General features: G+C 38.4%; 1 long non-coding RNA gene across 1 annotated transcript; it reads left to right on the top strand.

Moving 5' to 3' along the window:
- The first annotated feature begins 2,458 nt into the window (after nt 1–2,458).
- Nucleotides 2,459–4,145, top strand: LOC135565227 (uncharacterized). Its single transcript, XR_010461402.1, has 2 exons — nt 2,459–2,515; nt 2,767–4,145. It is a non-coding gene; the product is annotated as an uncharacterized LOC135565227 (long non-coding RNA).
- Nucleotides 4,146–6,181: the final 2,036 nt, after the last annotated feature.

The following is a 6,181-nucleotide window of genomic DNA, read 5'->3' on the forward strand; positions in this document are numbered from 1 at the left end:
TGGGTGGTGTTAGATCCACGTTATAGCATCCTTAAAGGTATATTCAGATTGAGCCATCAATCTGGGTGGTGTTAGGTCCACGTTATAGCATCCTTAAAGGTATATTCAGATTGAGCCATCAATCTGGGTGGTGTTAGATCACGTTATAGCATCCTTAAAGGTATATTCAGATTGAGCCATCAATCTGGGTGGTGTTAGGTCACGTTATAGCATCCTTAAAGGTATATTCAGATTGAACCATCAATCTGGGTGGTGTTAGATCCACGTTATAGCATCCTTAAAGGTATATTCAGATTGAGCCATCAATCTGGGTGGTGTTAGGTCCACGTTATAGCATCCTTAAAGGTATATTCAGATTGAGCCATCAATCTGGGTGGTGTTAGGTCCACGTTATAGCATCCTTAAAGGTATATTCAGATTGAGCCATCAATCTGGGTGGTGTTAGGTCCACGTTATAGCATCCTTAAAGGTATATTCAGATTGAGCCATCAATCTGGGTGGTGTTAGGTCACGTTATAGCATCCTTAAAGGTATATTCAGATTGAGCCATCAATCTGGGTGGTGTTAGGTCCACGTTATAGCATCCTTAAAGGTATATTCAGATTGAGCCATCAATCTGGGTGGTGTTAGGTCCACGTTATAGCATCCTTAAAGGTATATTCAGATTGAGCCATCAATCTGGGTGGTGTTAGGTCCACGTTATAGCATCCTTAAAGGTATATTCAGATTGAGCCATCAATCTGGGTGGTGTTAGGTCCACGTTATAGCATCCTTAAAGGTATATTCAAGGTCAATATTCCTTAAAGGTATAGATTGAGCCATCAATCTGGGTGGTGTTAGGTCCACGTTATAGCATCCTTAAAGGTATATTCAGATTGAGCCATCAATCTGGGTGGTGTTAGGTCCACGTTATAGCATCCTTAAAGGTATATTCAGATTGAGCCATCAATCTGGGTGGTGTTAGGTCACGTTATAGCATCCTTAAAGGTATATTCAGATTGAGCCATCAATCTGGGTAGGTCCACGTTATAGCATCCTTAAAAGGTATATTCAGATTGAGCCATCAATCGTTATAGCATCCGTTATAGCATCCTTAAAGGTATATTCAGATTGAGCCATCAATCTGGGTGGTGTTAGGTCCACGTTATAGCATCCTTAAAGGTATATTCAGATTGAACCATCAATCTTAAAGTCCACGTTATAGCATCCTTAAAGGTATATTCAGATTGAGCCATCAATCTGGGTGGTGTTAGGTCCACGTTATAGCATCCTTAAAGGTATATTCAGATTGAGCCATCAATCTGGGTGGTGTTAGGTCCACGTTATAGCATCCTTAAAGGTATATTCAGATTGAGCCATCAATCTGGGTGGTGTTAGGTCCACGTTATAGCATCCTTAAAGGTATATTCAGATTGAGCCATCAATCTGGGTGGTGTCACGTTATAGCATCCTTAAAAGGTATATTCAGATTGAGCCATCAATCTGGGTTATAGCGTTATAGCATCCTTAAAGGTATATTCAGATTGAGCCATCAATCTGGGTGGTGTTAGGTCCACGTTATAGCATCCTTAAAGGTATATTCAGATTGAGCCATCAATCTGGGTGGTGTTAGGTCCACGTTATAGCATCCTTAAAGGTATATTCAGATTGAGCCATCAATCTGGGTGGTGTTAGGTCCACGTTATAGCATCCTTAAAGGTATATTCAGATTGAGCCATCAATCTGGGTGGTGTTAGGTCACGTTATAGCATCCTTAAAGGTATATTCAGATTGAGCCATCAATCTGGGTATAGGTCCACGTTATAGCATCCTTAAAGGTATATTCAGATTGAGCCATCAATCTGGGTGGTGTTAGGTCACGTTATAGCATCCTTAAAGGTATATTCAGATTGAGCCATCAATCTGGGTGGTGTTAGGTCCACGTTATAGCATCCTTAAAGGTATATTCAGATTGAGCCATCAATCTGGGTGGTGTTAGGTCACGTTATAGCATCCTTAAAGGTATATTCAGATTGAGCCATCAATCTGGGTGGTGTTAGGTCACGTTATAGCATCCTTAAAGGTATATTCAGATTGAGCCATCAATCTGGGTAGGTCCACGTTATAGCATCCTTAAAGGTATATTCAGATTGAGCCATCAATCCACGTTATAGCATCCTTAAAGGTATATTCAGATTGAGCCATCAATCTGGGTGGTGTTAGATCACGTTATAGCATCCTTAAAGGTATATTCAGATTGAGCCATCAATCTGGGTGGTGTTAGGTCCACGTTATAGCATCCTTAAAGGTATATTCAGATTGAGCCATCAATCTGGGTGGTGTTAGGTCCACGTTATAGCATCCACGTATATTCAGATTGAGCCATCAATCTTAAAGGTATATAGCATCTTAAAGGTATAGATTGAGCCATCAATCTGGGTGGTGTTAGAGTCCACGTTATAGCATCCTTAAAGGTATATTCAGATTGAGCCATCAATCTGGGTGGTGTTAGGTCCACGTTATAGCATCCTTAAAGGTATATTCAGATTGAGCCATCAATCTGGGTGTTAGGTCCACGTTATAGCATCCTTAAAGGTATATTCAGATTGAGCCATCAATCTGGGTGGTGAGCCATCAATCTGGGTAGGTCCACGTTATAGCATCCTTAAAGGTATATTCAGATTGAGCCATCAATCTGTTAGGTCCACGTTATAGCATCCTTAAAGGTATATTCAGATTGAGCCATCAATCTGGGTGGTTATAGGTCACGTTATAGCATCCTTAAAGGTATATTCAGATTGAGCCATCAATCTGGGTGGTGTTAGATCCACGTTATAGCATCCTTAAAGGTATATTCAGATTGAGCCATCAATCTGGGTGGTGTTAGATCCACGTTATAGCATCCTTAAAGGTATATTCAGATTGAGCCATCAATCTGGGTGGTGTTAGATCGACGTTATAGCATCCTTAAAGGTATATTCAGATTGAGCCATCAATCTGGGTGGTGTTAGGTCCACGTTATAGCATCCTTAAAGGTATATTCAGATTGAGCCATCAATGCGATCTCAGCAAAACGTTGGGTAAAACGCCCTTTTTAAAAAGCCACATTGTGGGCTGTCCAGCGCGCTGCTCTATGAGTTGAATCCCTGCCTAAAGATGTATTAGTGTCCTGTCAACACAACCGCAGTAAACAATGAACAGACATGACCAAACAGCCTGCAGCTGATACCAGTCACTCTACTGGTATTTCAGATACATGTCTTCATTCTGTTGACGGGGACTCAACACTATGCAGCGTTTAGACCTACTGCAACATTCCATCCCCTCCGTTCACTTCAGTAGTATGTGGCTGTGTGTCCCAAACGGCACCCTACTCCCCCTACATAGTGCACTACATTTTGACCAGAGCCCTATGGTGAGCCGTGTATAGGGAATAGGTTGGCATTTGGGCCGCAGTCTGTTTACTTCTCCCATTTCCTCCTCCTCCTCCTAACTGTGTTTGGTTGTGACCTCCCGTTGCAGCATCACCATGGGACAGCTGTACGAGAAGGAGAAGGACGAGGACGGGTTTTTATACGTGGCGTACAGTGGAGAGAACACCTTCGGTGTCTAGACCCGCCGTCGTCGTCGTCTTCGTCATCATAAGCCTTACTTACGACAGAATACAACACCCACCACCCTAACTCACACCCCACCCCTGGGAGAAGCCCTGGGAAACCCCAGAGAAAAGAAGTGAAATAAATAGATGAAGAGAGTGGATCAGTTGAGTGAGAACCATCATGATGTGTGTCACCAGTCTGTCTAATCTATTCCTGCACATGTTTTGTATCGATGCTGTACACATTCATTTATTAATATGTTTATTATTATTATTATTATTATTATTATTATTATTATTATTATTATTATTATTATTATTATGATGTTATGTGTAGTGATACAAATTGGAATGACTGTTTTGGTTTTGTCTGACGTTTTGTGCTTTACAGTTTAGGAGCTTTTGAGTTTGTTTGTTTGTTTCATTCGTGAAATAATATTTTTTGTTTTGCTTTTGAAGTTTCACTTTTAGTTTGGCTTTTATCCTTGAAGATTTATATTTCAAATAATTTTAACTATTTGAACGGTAAGGTAGCTGGATGACCTAACCAATAAAAAAATGTGAATGATCCTTGTGTTTTTATTGACTTTATACCAGGGTCCTTCCTCTTCGGTCCTGGAGAACAACTGTTCTGATCCAGTTCATAAAGTAACACACTGTTATTAAACAGGTTAAACAAGTGAAATAAAGGTTAAATAAAAAATAACACGCTGTTACTACAGCATTATACCAGTTCATATAGTAACAGACTGTTACTACAGCATTATACCAGTTCATATAGTAACAGACTGTTACTACAGCATTATACCAGTTCATATAGTAACAGACTGTTACTACAGCATTATACCAGTTCATATAGTAACAGACTGTTACTGTTACAGCATTATACCAGTTCATATAGTAACAGACTGTTACTACAGCATTATACCAGTTCATAAAGTAACAGACTGTTTAGCATTATACCAGTTCATATAGTAACAGACTGTTACTACAGCATTATACCAGTTCATATAGTAACAGACTGTTACTACAGCATTATACCAGTTCATAAAGTAACAGACTGTTACTACAGCATTATACCAGTTCATATAGTAACAGACTGTTACTACAGCATTATAGTTCATATAGTAACAGACTGTTTCAGCATTATACCAGTTAGTAACAGACTGTTACTACAGCATTATACCAGTTCATATAGTAACAGACTGTTACTACAGCATTATACCAGTTCAGTAACAGACTGTTACTACAGACCAGTTCTGTAACAGACTGTTACTACAGCATTATTAAAGTACCAGTTCATACCAAGTAACAGACTGTTACTACAGCATTATACCAGTTCATAAAGTAACAGACTGTTACTACAGCATTATACATTATACTCAGTTCATAAAGTAACAGACTGTTACTACAGCATTATACCAGTTCATAAAGTAACAGACTGTTACTACAGCATTATACCAGTTCATATAGTAACAGACTGTTACTACAGCATTATACCAGTTCATATAGTAACAGACTGTTACTACAGCATTATACCAGTTCATAAAGTAACAGACTGTTACTACAGCATTATACCAGTTCATAAAGTAACAGACTGTTACTACAGCATTATACCAGTTCATAAAGTAACAGACTGTTACAGCATTATACCAGTTCATAAAGTAACAGACTGTTACTACAGTATTATACCAGTTCATAAAGTAACAGACTGTTACTACAGCATTATACCAGTTCATAAAGTAACAGACTGTTACTACAGCATTATACCAGTTCATACTGTTAAGCATTATAACAGACTGTTACTACAGCATTATACCAGTTCATATAGTAACAGACTGTTTACTACCAGTTCAGCACTGTTACTACAGCATTATACCAGTTCATATAGTAACAGACTGTTACTACAGCATTTATACCAGTTCATATAGTAACAGACTGTTACTACAGCATTATACCAGTTCATAAAGTAACAGACTGTTACTACAGCATTATACCAGTTCATATAGTAACAGACTGTTACTACAGCATTATACCAGTTCATATAGTAACAGACTGTTACTACAGCATTATACCAGTTCATATAGTAACAGACTGTTACTACAGCATTATACCAGTTCATATAGTAACAGACTGTTACTACAACATTATACCAGTTCATATAGTAACAGACTGTTACTACAGCATTATACCAGTTCATAAAGTAACAGACTGTTACTACAGCATTATACCAGTTCATATAGTAACAGACTGTTACTACAGCATTATACCAGTTCATATAGTAACAGACTGTTACTACAGCATTATACCAGTTCATATAGTAACAGACTGTTACTACAGCATTATACCAGTTCATTATAAAGTAACAGACTGTTATTACAGTGTTATACCAGTTCATAAAGTAACAGACTGTTACTACAGCATTATACCAGTTCATAAAGTAACAGACTGTTACTACAGCATTATACCAGTTCATATAGTAACAGACTGTTACTACAGCATTATACCAGTTCATATAGTAACAGACTGTTACTACAGCATTATACCAGTTCATATAGTAACAGACTGTTACTACAGCATTATACCAGTTCATAAAGTAACAGA

This window comes from Oncorhynchus nerka, linkage group LG27, assembly GCF_034236695.1.
Source record: "Oncorhynchus nerka isolate Pitt River linkage group LG27, Oner_Uvic_2.0, whole genome shotgun sequence".
Classification (NCBI taxonomy): domain Eukaryota; kingdom Metazoa; phylum Chordata; class Actinopteri; order Salmoniformes; family Salmonidae; genus Oncorhynchus; species Oncorhynchus nerka.